The sequence below is a fragment of the Phascolarctos cinereus genome, unplaced genomic scaffold (genome assembly GCF_003287225.1).
Source record: "Phascolarctos cinereus isolate Bilbo 61053 unplaced genomic scaffold, phaCin_HiC Scaffold_4;HRSCAF=312, whole genome shotgun sequence".
Taxonomy (NCBI): Eukaryota; Metazoa; Chordata; class Mammalia; order Diprotodontia; family Phascolarctidae; genus Phascolarctos; species Phascolarctos cinereus.
The window spans coordinates 536,677,954-536,694,592 of record NW_027555847.1 but is presented as its reverse complement, the minus strand read 5'-3'; the positions used below and the strand labels follow the sequence as shown (position 1 = coordinate 536,694,592).

The 16,639-nt window shown below is 35.2% G+C and overlaps 1 pseudogene; it reads right to left on the bottom strand.

The window, feature by feature from the left end:
* The window catches only part of LOC110216270 (DDB1- and CUL4-associated factor 4-like), a 28,268-nt pseudogene extending 15,346 nt beyond the window's left edge, over positions 1-12,922 (bottom strand).
* Positions 12,923-16,639: the final 3,717 nt, after the last annotated feature.

Below are 16,639 nucleotides of genomic sequence, written 5' to 3'. Positions count from 1 at the left end.
GAAGCATAAAAAGGGAAACGGGAAAGAGAAAACATAAGGGATTCAATAAGGTGGAGCTGTTTATATCCCTACATGGGAAGATGATACTTGTTACTCTTAAGAACTTAATCAGTATTAGGGCAGTTAGAAGGAGTATCCATACACAGAGGGCATGAGCGTAAGTTGACTTTGATGAGATGATTTCTACAAATGCTCCCCAATAACAAAATTAAAGGGTGGGAAAGAGGATTTTACTGGGAAAAGAGAAAAAGGAGAGGTAGAATGAGGTAAATGATCTTACATAAAGAGGTGTGAAAGGCCTATTGCAGTGGAGGCAAAAATGGAGGTTGAGGTGGACATTGCCTGATCCTTACTTTCATCAGAATAGGCTCAAAAAGTAACATAAACATTTAGTTGGGTATAGAACTCTATCTTACTCTGTAAGGAAATAGGAGAAGAGGGGGATAAAAGAAGAGGGGTACTAACAGAAGGGAGGGCAGATTGAGGGAGGCAGTGCTCAGAAGCAAAAGACAGGTGAGGAGGGACAGATAGTGAAAGGAGAGAGAGAAAAAAGGATAAACAAGGGAAAATAGAATGGAGGGAAACACACACTTAGTAATCCTAATTATGAATATGAATGGGATGAACTCCCCCATAAAATGGAAGCAGATAGCAGAGTGCCTTAAGAGCCAATATGTTGTTTACAAGAAACATATTTGAAGCAGAGAGATATACACAGAACAAATGTAAGGGGCTGGAGCAGAATCTATTAATGCTTCAGCTGAAGTAAAAACAGCAGGGGTAGAAATCATGGTCTTAGACAAAGCAAGCAAAATAGACCTGATTAAAAGAGATAAGGAAAGAAATTACACTTTACTATAGACAATGAAGTACTATCAATACTAAATATATAGGCATCCAAATGGTATAGCATCCAAATTTTTTAAAGGAAAAGTTAAATGAGTTACAGAGAGAAATAGAGAGTAAAATTACACTAGTAGGGGACCTCAACTTTCCCTTCTCAGAACTAGATAAATCTAACTATAAAACAAACAAGAAAGAAGTTAAGGACATGAATAGAATTTTAGGTAAGTTAGATATGATAGATCTCTGGAGATATTTGAATGGAAATAGAAAGGAATATACCTTTTTCTCAGCTGTACATGGAACCTATACAAAAATTGACCATGCATTAAAGCATTAAAAATCTCATAATCAAATATAAAAAAGCAGAATTATGAAAAAGATCCTTTTCAGATTGTAATTTAATGAAAATTACATTCAATAAATGGTCATGGAAAGATAGACTAGAAATTAATTGGAAACAAAATAATCTAATCTTAAAGAATGTATGGGTCAAAGAACAAATTGTATAAACAATAAATAATTTCATTAAAGAGAATGAGAACAATGAGACAGCATACTAAAATTTATGGGATGCATAATGCCACTACTAGGTCTGCATCCCAAGGAGATTTAAAAAAAGGAAAGAAAGAACTTTTTATTTTAACTTTTTATTAATTGACTAATTAATTTTTAGTTTTCAACATTCACTTCCACAAGATTTTCAGTTCCAAATTTTCTCCCCATCTCTCCCATGTACCCACCCCAAGATAGCATGAATTTTGAATGCTCTTTCCCCCAATCTGCCCTCTCTTCGATCACCACCCCCCCTTTTATCCCTTTCCCCTTCTATTTTACTGTAGGGCAGGATAAATTTCTATACCTCATTGCCTGTATATCTTATTTCCCAGTTGCATGTAAAAACAATTTTTGACATTTGTTTTTGAAACTTTGAGTTCCAAATTCTCTCCCTTCCTCCCTCCCCACCCACTGTCATTGAGAAAGCAAGCAACTTGATATAGGTTCTACATGTGTAGTCATGCAAAACTCTTCCATAATAGTCATGTTGTGAAAGACTAACTATATTTCCATCCATTCTATTCTGCCCCCTGTTTATTCTATTCTCTGCCCCTCCTAAAAAGTGTTTGCTTCTGATTACCCCTCCCTCAATATGCCCTCCTTTCTATCATTCCCACCTCTTTTATCCCTTTCCCCTCTATTTTCCTGTGGGGTAAGATAGATTTCTATACCCAATCAAGTGTGTATGTTATACTGTCCTTAAGTCAAATCCAATGAGAATAAGATTCACTCACTTTCTCACCTCCCCCCTCTTCCTCTCCATTGTAAAACCTTTTTCTTGCTTCTTTTATGTGAGATAATTTACCCCATTCTACCTCTCTCTTCCTCCTCCCGTTACATTCCTCTCTCACTCCTTAATTTTATATTTTAGATATCATCCCCTCATATTCAACTCACCTTGTGCCCTCTGTCTACCTATATCTATCTGTCTATCTATCTATCTATCTATCTATCTATCTATCTATCTATCTATCTATTTCCTCCAACTACCCTATTCTCATGAGTTAAAATATCTTTCCATGCAGAAATGTAAATAGTTTAATTTTAATAAGTCCCATATGACTTCTCTTTCCTGTTTACCTTTTCATGCTACTCTTGAGTCTTGTATTTGAAAATCAAATTTTCTGTTCAGTTCTGGTCTTTTCATCAAGAATTCTTGAAAGTCCTCTATTTCATTGAATGTCTATTTTTCCCCTGAAGGATTATACTCAGTTTTGCTGAATATAGGTGGGTGGGTGATTTGCTGGGTAGGTGATTCTTGGTTTTAATCCTAGCTCCTTTGACCTCCAGAATATCATATTCTAAGCCCTCCAATCCTTTAATGTAGAAACTGCTAAATCTTGTGTTTCCTGATTGTGTTTCCACAATACTTGAATTGTTGTTTTCTTTTTCTGGCTGCTTGCAATATTTTCTGCTTGACCAAAGAACTCTGGAATTTGGCTATAATATTCCCAGGAGTTTTCCTTTGGGGATCTCTTTCAGGGGGTGATTGGTAGAGTCTTTCAATTTCTATTTTACCCCCTGGATCGAGAATATCAGGGCAGTTTTCCTTGATAATTTCTTGAAAGATGATGTCTAGGCTCTTTTTTTGATCATGCCTTTCAGGTAGTCCAATAATTTTTAAAAGATCTCTCTGGATCTATTTTCCAGGTCAGTTGTTTTTTCCAATGAGATATTTCACGTTATCTTCTATTTTTTTTCATTATTTTGGTTTTGTTTTATAATTGATTTCTCATAGAGTCATAAGCTTCCATTTACTCCATTCTAAATTTTAAAGTATTATTTTTTTCATTGGGCTTTTGAATCTTTTTCCTTTGGCCAATTCTGCTTTTGAAGGCATTCTTATCCTCATTGGCTTTTTGGGACCTCTTTTGCCATTTGGGTTAGTCTATTTTTTAGGGTGTTATTTTCTTCAGTATTTTTTTGGGTCCTCCTTTAGCAAGCTGTTGACTTGATTTTCATGATTTTCTTTCATCACTCTCATTTCTCTTCCCAATTTTTCTTCTACTTCTCTTACTTGATTTTCAAAATCCTTCTTGAGTTCTTCCATGGTGTGAGACCAATTCATATTTTTCTTGGAGGCTTTGGATGTAGGAGCTTTGACTTTGTTGTCTTCTTCTGGTTATATGTTTTGATCTTCTTTGTCACCAAAGTAAAATTCTATAGTCTATGTTTTTTTCACACTATTTGATCAATTTCCCAGCCAGTTACTTGACTTTTAAACTCTGTTAAGGTAGGGCTCTGCTTTGGGGTTTTCTGCAGTTGTTTTCAGAGATACTTCTAGGACCTGTAAATTTTCAGTACTTCCAAGTTGGTATGATCAAAGGAGAGGTGTTTACTCCCTTCCTGGCCTGTGCTCTGGTGTATGAATGACCTCAAACACTCTTTTCTGCCTTGGAACTGTGAGGAAGATTCCCTTTCTATCACCGCCACAAGCTCCATAACACCAATGCTCCTCCTCACCCCAGGACCACCACCCAGGACTGTGACCCAGATACAAATACAGGCAAAGCAAGAGAATCCCACCTCAGTGCCAGTAAAGAGATCCCTGCAATCCCTCTCTGATCAGCTGCTCGATTCCCCCACCATCTATGTGCTGAGAGGGAAGTTGGAGGCTAGAGAGGAAGGGAGGGAGGAGAGAATTTGGAGCTCAAAATTAAAAAAAATGTTAAAAATTAATTTTACATGTTATTCAGAAAAAATAAAACATTTGATGTTAAAACATTCAAACAATTTTAAAGTGAAAATCACATTAGATTATCATTTAAGCATTATTAAAACTATTATTTGTATTCAGTGTTGGTTATTTCTCATTGATTTTCAGAATTTCTATTTTTATTTGAGATTATCTGATTTATTGCTTTATTCATTTTTCAATTTTATGCCATTTAATTGATCTATTCTTTTTTCTTTTATTGATAAAAGAATTTAGAGTCATAAAATTTCCCCTAAAGGCTGCTTTGTCTTTAGTCCTCAAATTCTGACATACTATTATGTTTTTCTAATTATCCATAAAAATAGTTTCTATCATTTGTTTTTTGACCTTGCTTTGGGATTACATTTTTCAGTCACCATTTAAGTTTGAATTCTTTCTTCAAATGCCCATTATTGATTGGAGTTTTAATATATTTTGATCCATATAGTATAGCTTTAATACTTTTCTTCTAAAATTTTGACTGTGAAGTTTTTATGCCTTCAAACTTGGCTAATTTTGGTATATGGGTCATATAAAGCTGAAAAATGTTTATTCCCTTCTATTCTCATTTAGTCATTACCAGATGGCAATGATATGTAATTCTCTAGGTTTATATTCAGGTTTTAAATTTCCTTATTTTTCTTTTTGTTAGATTTGTCTTAGGCTGAAAGAGATACATTGAGGCACTTAAGATTACAATTTTGCTTTTAATTTCTCCCTTTAATTCAATTAGCTTTTTCTTTAAAAACTCAGATGCTATGTTATTACCTGCAAGTGCTGATATTATTTCATTATCTATGATGTTTTTAAACATAATATAGTTTCATTGGTTATGTTTTTAACCATATTTATTTTTATGGTTGCCTAGTTCTAGATCATGATTGCCAAATTCACTTTCTATGTATATGAAGTTAGTTTGGGTTCAGCTTCTCATTTTAAGTCTCTGTGAATTTTTGTGTTTATATATATATATATATATATATATATATATATATATGGTTTCACATATATGTTTCTGCTTTCTAATATAACCTTTCTCTATTTATGGCTGAATTCAACATGCTTACGTTTATGGTTATGATCGTTAATTTTGTTTTACCTCCATTGTATCCTTTTATAAGTATTCCTTTCTTTGCTCTCAACCCCTCTCTTTTCAAACAAAAACAAAGTGCGTAAAATATAAAAATGAGATCAACACTTTTAGTGGGTAATTGGAGTGTTCTTGTTATAATTATTTGCCTTTACTTTCTTCACCCAGCCTACACAAAGATCACTAATTCTTAGATTTCTTGCTCTTCATTTAATCTCCCTTTTATTTTCTTTCCTTCATAATTTCAGTTTCTTTGACCTTTTTCTTAGACCTTTCACTGACTTGCTCCTGAATTTACTGTCTATCTTTTAAAAAGTCTTTGCTTGTGTGTGTTCACAAAATCCCAGCTCTGATAAGAGTTAGGTTCATGAGATTCTTATTCTCTCATCCCTAACTCCATGTTCATATATTCTTTTTTTCTGATATGCTCCAAATCTTAAAAGTAGTAAGAATAATAAATTCATGTTCTCTTTCTCCTGCTTCCCTGCCTCATCTTTCTCATTCCCTTCATCATTCTTTTCCTCCTCTTTTTCCTCTTCCTCTATTTTCCCTTTTCCTCCTTCTCTTCTATTGCTCCTCCTCCTTCTTGTTCTTCTTCCTCTTCTTCACTTTTTTCCTTATTTTCTTCTCTCCTCCTCTCATTTTGTTTTACTTTATTACCTCTGAGACCCAAATTGTTTTTTCTCTCCCATCTTAGAATATAAGTACTTGGTCATCATCTATATCTTTATGATTATTTAAATAGATTTACTTTTCTAGGTGTCTCTTAACTCCTGTGTTTATATACCAAAGATTCTATCTAGCTCTCCTCCCCCTGGCTACTTCACCTATTTTGTATGATAATGTATTCTTGATTATAAGATTTTTTTTTTTGCCTTTTCATTTATTATATCCCAGGGTTTCCCTTCCTTTATGGTAATTGCAGCATACTTTTTTGGGGGGATGATTATTGCTGTGATTCTTTGAGCAGCTAGTTGGCACAGAGGATAGAGTGCTGGGCCTGGAGTCAGGAAGACAAGTTCAAATCTGGCCTCAGACACTTACAAGCTGTGTGACCCTGGGCAAGTTGTTTAACCTTGTTTACCTCAGTTTCCTTTTCTGCAGAATGAGTTGGAGAAGGAAATGGCAAACCATCTCAGTATCTTTGCCAAGAAAACCTCAAACACGGTTAGGAAGAGTCAGATATGACTGAAACAATTGAACAACAGCAGCAACAACAATTGTGATTCTTTAGGATTTGAACTCTTAGTTGCTTGCAATATATTTTCTTTAATCTTCATTTTGGCTATGGCATTCCTCGGTGTTTTCAATTTGGATTTTCTTTTGGGATGTGACAGATGGATTCTTTTCATTGTTATTTTACTTTCTGGCTCTAAAAGCTCAGGAAAGTTATTTTTTTTTTTGCAATTATGTAAAACATTACCATATCAGTCATTTGTATCAGAAGACTCAAATAAAATAAAAAAGTAAAAGAAAGAAAGTGAAAAATAATATGCTTCAGTTTGTCTTCAATCAATATCAGTTCTTTCTCTGGAGGTGGATAGTATGCTCCATCATTATTCCTTTGGGATTGTCTTGGATCATTGTATTACTGAGAATAGCTAAGTCATTGTTCATAGTTCTTCATTAGACAATATTTCAGCAAAGTTTCTTAAAAATGTATTTTCTTGAAGTATGACATACAGGTATTGGGTTAGTTATTTTATTCACTGAATACAATGATTCTTGAATTCTCTGTCTTGGCCCATTAATTCAAGAAGGATGCAGCAGTATTTAATTTTAATCCATAACTTCCAGCCGTCTTCTCACCAATTGCCTTGATACTAGGACCAGAGGCATGCTTTGGGATGTCTACCCCACCTGCCTTATTGTCTTAGAAAAATTCTAGCCATTCTTATTTTCACTTTTTACTGACTGATCATCTTATCAACAACCTCATCAGCATGAGCATATCCTAGGCCCCTCCTTCCTTAAATGTACTTCAGGTTCTGAAACCATAATCGAATTAACTGCCATTGATCCTAGAAGGCATGTGTCAGTAGACTCACCAATTGGCCATCTTCTTTTTCTATTCTTTTTCCTTTCCCTCCTCCTTTTCCTCCTCCTTCTTCTCTCTCTTTCTCTCTCCCATTCCAGTAACTTTCTGGACCAGAGTGTCCCTCCTTGGCCATTAATCTCATTATGTGCATACATACATACATACATACATACGTACATGTATATATATATATATAATATATATATATGTATATATATATATATATATATATATATATATATATATATATATATATATATATGATCTTAGAATATAAGTCTTTGAGGACAGTGGTTGTCTTTGATTTTTTATTTGTATCTTCAGAGTTTAGCACATAAGTGATGAGTGAATGCTATTTTATTCAGTTATTCAGAGGATACAGTAAAGCCAATTTATCCTTAGCACATTTAAGTATTTAATTGTAAGGAGATCAATGAATAGAAAAAACAGTGCAGTAGATTTGTCAAAATTTTGATGAAATGTTTTTCCTAACAATGACAAGATCCCTTCTAGCTCCAAATCAATAATGTTACAGAATACTGGAGCTACCCTATTTGGACTCTATAATCCAAACCTAAGAAAAATGGTATTAAATAAAACAAACATGAGAACCTCTAGACTAGATTAAATATGCACAAATGAAGTCCATGTTAAAGGAGATATGATTTTTAGAGTGTTGAGGTATTGAGTCACACAGTATTTGAAAAAAAAAAGGGAAGATACTAAAAGACTGGGTTCAGCTAGGTGGCACAGTGAAGAGATTCTGGGCAAGTCACTGAACCCTGTTTGCCTCAGCTTCCTAATCTGTAAAATAAACCAGAGAAGGAAATGGCAAACCACTCCAGTATCTTTGTCAAAAAAACAAAACCCAAATGGGGTCATGAAGAGTTGCACATGACTGAAATAACTGAACAACAATAAGTGAAAGACTGGAAAAGACTGTGGGCTTAGAAATAAAAGAGGGAGATTGAGTAGGTACTTTGAATGACTAAGAAGCCCCAAGTCTTCTTCTATCCCAGGAGCATGTCTATTCATTTTTTGGATAGCTATAATCCTTAGGAAGTCCCTCCCTCCACCCCCTCCTTCCTTTACATCAGGCCTAGTATAACTTCTTTGCAACTTCAACTTACTATTCCTAGAATAACTCATCTAGAATGATTTAAAAACAAACAATTCTATCCCTCTCCAAAAAAACAAACAAAAAACCCAAAGAGGATACCGGATAGGAATTGAAGATGCAACGAAAATAAAAGTTCACTGAAGATATCATTCAAGTGTCTTTTTGAAATTGAAAAACAAGTGAACTCAGTTCAGCTGGCTTAGTTTTTCCCTTGATGGTGGCCGGATATGACTGAATCCTCTATTATGCTTAAGGTTGAGGATGGAAAGACTGGCTTTGATGGGAGTTAGGTTGACTTTTTCAAGTAGAATCACTAGGAGCTGTAAATTAAGTACTGATTGCTTTGATTGTTCTTCCACTGTGCTTTGAGTAACTCTTCCCAGTGTGTTATTCTCTAGTGTTAATATAGGAGAGTCTGGAAGCCAAGAAGTGACAGGCCAAAGGAAACCCATCTTCTAGTGCATAAGAAATCCATTCAGACATAGCCCCTGCAGTGTGGTTTGCTTGGGCTTAATGTACTTTAAAGACAAGACTATCCTTAGCAGCTGGAAACTAGACTTCACACAGAGAAGGATTGCGTCAAAATCTACTCAGAAATTTCAGGCTCCCTTGTAGATCTTGACAATTGATTTTTGTTACCATGTCTTGCCAAGTCCCTCATTTAATAGGAATCATTTTATAATAGTAAGAAAGAAGTTACAAGTCATATATAATCTGTCTCTTTTGCATGTATGTCATGTAAAATGAGAAATAGCCAAAACACTTGAAAGTTTCAGATCTGTCTTTCCTTAAGACATTTCATGGTGTTCAAAGGATGTGAAAGGATATCTAATCAAGTGGTCTCATTTTATAGATGAGGAAACTGATGCCCAGATAATTTAAGTAAACTTGCCCAAGGTGACATGGGTAGTATCAGAAGTTCAATTTGAACCTAAGTCCTCTGACTCTAAATTGACTGTTCTTTCTACTGCATGTTGATCATTGAGTGGAGCATAATAACAGAAACTGGATGGGGAGAGGCAGTGGTGGAATACTGGCTAGATAGATGGTCCAGGGGTTAAAGAGAACTCAGGTTAAGTCCTGCCTCTGCCACATACTCTTTATCTATCTTGAGTATGTCACTTAACCACTCAATGAACTGGGAAACATTCTAAGATTCTAAACTGAATAACAGTTGCTGGTCTATATCAGGAAATCTCCTTCTGCACCAGGAAATCCCTGCATCATTGAAATCTCCAGTCTAGCCCAAAAAGTGGGTGGGAGAAAGAAGGAGAAACTAGGCAGGCCTGGAAGTATTGGTTTTTATTCTCCACTCTGCTATAGATTCTTAGGGGTGACTCTGAACAATTTCACAGCTTCTCTGTCTCCAATTTACTCACTAAATTAATGGCCATAATATTGTTTTCTTATGTAGAAGCAGCAGATGGACAGGAGGAGTGATATGGACCTTGAATTCCACACTTGTGAATTTGAAGTCACATGTACCAAATTCCTTCCATGTCTTCTACATTCCATAAAAGTGGAGTACCATATGCTGTGTAGCTACATAATATGAGATTCTGTTTATAGTAACAAGAAAATGCAAGGTATTTAATTTTGTATTTTGTAGACAGAATGTCTAGGAAAGCACTTGCTTTCACTTTTTTTTTTATCACTACTATATCTTGGTAGCCTTTCCCTTACTTCACATGCTCTTATGGCACAATCATTGGGAATATTTATTGAAGACCCATGCTCTATTATTATTGTATGAAGAATAAAATGTAGCAAAAATATTCTGGGAGAAGATTTTTCTAATGACAGTAATGTCACATTGATAGCGACCTCATTTACTTGCTACTGTTGAAACATAGTAATCTCTGTGTGCATGTGTGTGTGTGTGTGTGTGTGTGTGTGTGTGTGTGTGTGTTGTAATTCTCCTCATCACTTCCCATTTTAGAATACTAGAGATACCACTGCTGCTCTTAAAGGCTTGACTATGACATACAACCCCAAAAGAGATCTCTAGACACCTTGTCCATGGAAACTAGTGCCAGATGTTCCTATCTGCACTATATTCACTCTTAACTCTCATTTGAACTGAGACATCTGGCACTGGGTAAATGTTACCATTGGCTTTATTGCTCCCTGAACTTCCCTTTCTTTTACACAATTGGATTCAGCCTTGGGTGAAAAGAAAGTTACTTAGTACTAAAGTCATCTTTTATTTAAAGTTGCCCACCTGATTTGTCTATTTGTTAGTAGCCCTAAATAGCAGAAATCATAGGGTGACTATGATGGAGGCCTGAAGTAATGAAAGGTATGAATCATCTATCTCTATCCTACCCAAATCATGTTGCCCTGTTTTAGGTCAATAGTTTTGTACACTTGCCAGAAGGTCTTGAAAGTATAACCAAATGTCAACTGATTTGTTTGAAGGAATTTATTTAGCTTTCCCTTCTTCAAAGTTTCTTTGCTGACTTTTGATATTTCTGAAACACAGGGCATAGATGTATCAAATTTACATAAAAAATTCCAGTTAAGCTTTCAGTCTACATGCCATAGGATCAAAATGTAGATCTAGAAAGTATTTTAGAGGTTAATGAGTCCAATGCTCTGTTTGCAGATGAGAAACTGAAACATAAAAAGGTTAAGTGACCTCACAAAGGTAGTGACTCTCTGAGGTAGAATTTGAACACAGAACTTCCTATTTTCAAGGCTAGGCCTATATCCATAACACCATGCTGCCACTGTAGTATAGTAAATAAAAATCACCAAAAATGCCTTGGGGATATAATTGAAGCAGTTGTTGGAAACTGTTTCATAAAACCACTAAATTATGGACTGTCACTTGGGAAAGTGGTAACATATAGAATACCAGATGGAAGATCGTACCTAGAATTTTCATTCTGTGTGCATTGAAGTTCTTGCCCCCATTTAGGGAGTCATTCAATGTTATTTCCAAGGATTGAGTATAAAACTGACTCTGCAAGTCTTTAGAACCAACAGAGGATCTTTCGGATTTTTAACTCGTCTACAAAAGGAATATTATGTAATGCTCCCCACCACCTCCTCCTTGCCTGGGAATTCTGAAATAGCAACATGCAAGGACGGGTGATAAAACTTTTTAATATTTAACATTGAGGCAAGACTGCTTTACATTCCTTTCTGTGCTGGCAAATCATTTTGGGAGAGGAGTTATAATTGACATTTTCACCACAATAAGCGTATCTTCTAGCTGAATTTAACTCCCTCTCCTCATGCCAAACAAATCTTGTGTTTTTGTGGAATGATGCTGAGTTCTCCCTGGGGTGAGGACACGCATGCAGATAAGCAACTTGTCCTCTGGCAGACCTCGGTTTTGGTGGAGTGGACGGAAGCACTTGCCAAACCTCCTTGTTCAGATGTGTCCCTAATTACATTAGTTACTTGCTTATGTCAGATATGCTGAGTAAATACCTGGAATTCCACCAAATAGGTAAAAGTGTCCCATTCTTGACTTTCTTCCTACTAATATAATTTATTTATGCGGTGGGAATTAGGTTAATGTAAGAAGAACAGAACCACTGTTTTCTTCTTCATTGGGAAGAGGAGATAATAATTATAATAAAAATAGCTATTATAACTAGCATTTGTAGAGTGTTTTAATTTTTGCAAAGTGTTTTCACATTTATTATCCAGTCTGATCTTCACAGCAATCCTGTGCAGTAGGTACAATTATTATCCCCATTTTTCAGATGAGGAAACTGAGGCCAAGATATGTAATTTACCCCTGAGTGACATAGTAAGGAAGTATCTGAAATGGGATTTGAAATCAAGTCTTCTTGACTCCAAATCCAATACTCCAGTATCCACTGCACCACCTACATGACTCTGTGAATATTTGATCTATACAGACACCAAATGCAAACTCTAGAAGCTGTATAATTAGTGGGATGCAAAATCCATTCTGTTAATATTTCGTATTAGAAGTTTAATGGATTGATTTGGTATAACTTGAGTTCTATGTAACTCCTTACTAAAAAGAAAGGGAGGCAACCTTTAATGACTGAAATGCTCTAGTAAAAAGTTAGATGACTAATAAAATGACTAACAATTCATAGTTGAAAATTACCTTAAAAAGTTAGCTCCAAAAGTCAAAAGATTAAAAAAAATGAATCTTTTGCACAACTGGCTGAGAATAACTTTCACTAGATGATACATAAATTTAAAAAAAAATTATCTAGGCAAGATGTAAAGAAATATGAACACTCAAGTATTCAGTTATTATAAATTAGATTCATTCTAGTTATATTTTCAAAGAAGAAAAGAGCCAAAGTTAAAAGATGCATTCAGGAAGAGAAAAACAAAACAAAGCAACAACAAAAATTTCCTAACTAAGGAAACAACAGAATACAGGCTTCATACTGGAAAGCACAAAATTTGATATATTATTAACAAACATTTAATTGTTTAATCTACTCACTTGCACAAGTACTACTACTGATTGGAACAACTCTACTTTTCACCAGATTCTTAAGAGTCTGGCTTACTTTGAATATGTCTTGACAAATCCCGAGATTTTTCAGGTTTGTCTGTAGTTCCAAGTCCCCTAGGCATCTTTACCAGGTATTAACAATAATGATGTTGGTGATAACAATAAATGCTATTTGTATATTGCTTTATAATTTATAGAGTCTTTTATATCCATTACTTAATTTTATCCTCATGAGAATTCTGTATGATAGGTAATTTAGTGTGGTGGAGCAGAACATTAGAGTCAGAGAATCAAAGATTGAATCTTAACTCCATGTGACCTTGCATCTCAGTTTCTTTATCTATAACATAGAGTTTTCATTAAATGGTCTCTTAGGTCCCCTATAACACTAAAATCTATAAGCCATTATCCTCATTTTGTAGATTAAGAAAGTGTGACTCATAATAGGAGTCTGAGAACTTCTGCAGACTCTGTTATGCTACAAAACTCTGTAAAAAGAAACTCTATTATGATTGCTTTCCTCTAGTGAGGAAAGGTCTTGGGCTTCATACTCCGCATCTCTTAGAATTCCTGTATATTTTCCTTTCATGGACAAAAACTTAAAGACAAAACACACTGTTACCAAGTTCTGTATTTGCCAGTGTGATTTCCCCATAGACTGTTCTTCTCCCAGGCAGGAGAAGGCTTTGATTCCTGACTACCATTAGCCCTTTGCTCTTTAAAAATAGAATTTATGAGAATCCCTTTTGGACTGAATATTTATATTCATGTATTAAATACTTCCTGTTATCAGTAGTTTAATGGGAGTTTTTTTTTTCTAAATTTATACTTTCTCAAAATTGTTGTTCAGTATTGTCAGATTCTTTTTGACCCCATGGACCATATTTTCCATGGGGTTTTCTTGGCAAAGATACTGGAGTGGCTTGTCATTTCCTTCTCCAGTAGGTTAAGGCAAACAGAGGTTAAGTGACATGCCCAGCATCATACAGCTAGTAAATGTCTGAGGCCAGATTTGAACTGAGATTTTCCTGGTTCCAGGCCCAGGACTCTTATTCACTGAGCCATCTAGTTTTCTCTAAAAGTACAATTCCATTTTTCCCTAAGAAATACCATTATAAAAATGAGTCTTATGACCTTTCATCAATACCACCCCAACTTCTACTCACCCTGCCTCGGGTTGAAAACTGGCTTCTAAAAAAAAGCAATTAAATTAACAGTAACTGCTTCTGACAGTGTATACCACAGTCTGTCTTGGCAGTTGTTTTTATTGTTCAATCCTTTCAGTCGTGTCTGACTGGGGTTTTCTTGGCAGAGATACTGGAGTGGTTTGCTATTTCCTTCTCTAGATCATTTTACAGATGAGGAAACTGAGGGAAACAGCATTAAATGACTTGCCCAGGGTCACATAGCTAGTAAGTGTCTGAGGTCACATTTGAACTCAGGTCTTCCTGACTAGGAATGGTGTTCCATCCACTACACCACCCAGCTGCCCTGGAAGCACCGCATATCTTTGCTGTGAGCAGGGAGGTACCTCATATCCTTAGATACTGCATAACTACATGGAACATAGCTAGGTATTTAAACAGATATAAAGTTCGTGCACTACAGTCATTCATCAAATATCTATTGAGTGCATACTAGGTCCAATTTCTTTGTACAGAATATGAGATTTCTTAGATTCTTCATAACTTTGTCACCTAAACCACCTTTACTCATGTGGCATTGATTTAGAGAAAGTGATCCTTTCCTTACTTTTGTTTCTGGTTTATATCTCTATGTCACCAGGTTCCTGACTTGACAACATGAACTTCTATCAGAATGTGAGCTCCATGAGGACAGGTACTGGTTTTTGTTGTTTTATTTTGCTTTGCCTTTTGTGATAAGCATTGTGACCAGGATATATGAAGACTTGATAAATGCTTATTGATTGACTGATGTCATATTCTGTGTGTGTGTGTGTGTTCTATAGAGGTACTATCCAAGCAGGAAAAGGAAGAGATGAGAGAATTATTCATTTACAGTATAGTGTTTTTACTATAACATTTTAATCAGCAATGTGGAAGACATTATTGGTTTCCTTTTCTTTTAGACAAAGCATAGGAAGCAAATTGCCCATGTCTTGTGTTGCATTTATGATTCTCCTATTTCAGGAAGGCCTTATGTGTGCATAATAAGGAATGCACGGGATAGAAGAGTACAAAGTAAAGACAGACAACTCATGTGCTAATCATCTGATGTCAACAAATAGCCATGTTACCTGTAAGGAAAACAGAACTTGTTTCCATCAATGTGCCCTGGAAAAAAAATGTCACATGTGATCACATTAACATGGTGCTTTATCAGAATCATTCTTTGTTGTAACTTCTTGACAATGCTTAATACAACAGTGCTTTAAAGAAACATTTGTAACTATCAAAAAATGGTGTTTTGTTGTTTTATTGTTTTTCAGTCATGTCTGACTCTTTGTAACCCTACTTGGGGTTTTCTTGGCAAAAGATACCAGAGTGGCTTTCCATTTCTTTCTTCAGCTTATGTTACAGATGAGGAAACTGAGGCAAACAGGGATAAGCTAATAAGTATCTGAGGCAAGATTTGAACTGAAGAAGACTCTTATCTTTCTCACTCGAGGCCCAGAGCTCTATCCACTGCACCTCCTAATACCTTGAAACCAATAACCTATGATCTGTGTTTATCTATAATCACTTAAAAAAAAAGGGAATCAATTAAACCCCACTGAATCCCTGCTGTGGTGAACAGGTATTTATATGATTCTATACCATGTGAGAAAGCACATTAATTTGAAAGTGTTTTAAAGAGCACTCTTTTGTTATTTTTCATAGGGTATGGTACGATTTATTTAGAGCTAGAAGGAATCTTAGAATTTTTTCACTCTTAAGTCCTCATTTAACAGGAGAGGAAACTGTTGTACAGTGATTAAGCAATTTACCAAAGGCCTCATAGTTAGTCACCACTCCACATATTAATGGACCTTGTTAGAATAATCAATTCAACATTATAATCAATGATATTCCATCAATTATTGGACAATATTAATTTGAACAAATTCATCAAGCATTTGTATATTTTATAAAGAAATATAAGTGAATGTTTCTGGAATTTAAAAAATAAAAAGTATTCTTCAGGGCCATGGGGCTTTTTTACCTGACATGATTTTGTTAAGATGGTATTACTCCAGGGAGTATTTTTCACGAATTAATGTAACTTACAGTAGTGAGGAGATACCAACAGTACTGACTACATGTTACCTGTCAGCACACACGGAGATTGACAAATGGGTTATGCTTATTAAAAATATAAGTGTTGGCTTGGAGTTTTAGATGTTGTGGGCATCACGTAGACCTAGGTTCTCTGACAACATCCTCAGTCAAATCATGCTTTTCATATGATGATACTCATTCATCCTCTGACAAGAGTACAAAAAATTCCCTCCAGGTCCAACAAGCAATAGGGATTTTAAAAAAAATGACTTTTCTTCCCAGTGGTTGAGTTAGTGACTTCCACAACAATTCTAGTTCATGAAACTGACTAGGAAGGAGAAGAGACAAGTGAACAAAATACTAGCCCAAGGGTTAACAGGCCAGATGACTGATTATGACAGAATTCTCATGTCATAAAGAAGTTTCTTAATTTGCTAGATTTGGGGGGCTGTCTGTAGCCAGAAAAACTTTCTTTCTTTAGAGTTACTGTATCACAGAATACCTATAAATTACAACTATTGTCTCTTTTATTATATTGCAAATCCTATGCCCATGTTCTCCAATGGTATTGTCAGTTAGCCTACTTTTTTATACATGTATTTCTTTTACAAATGTTCCAAA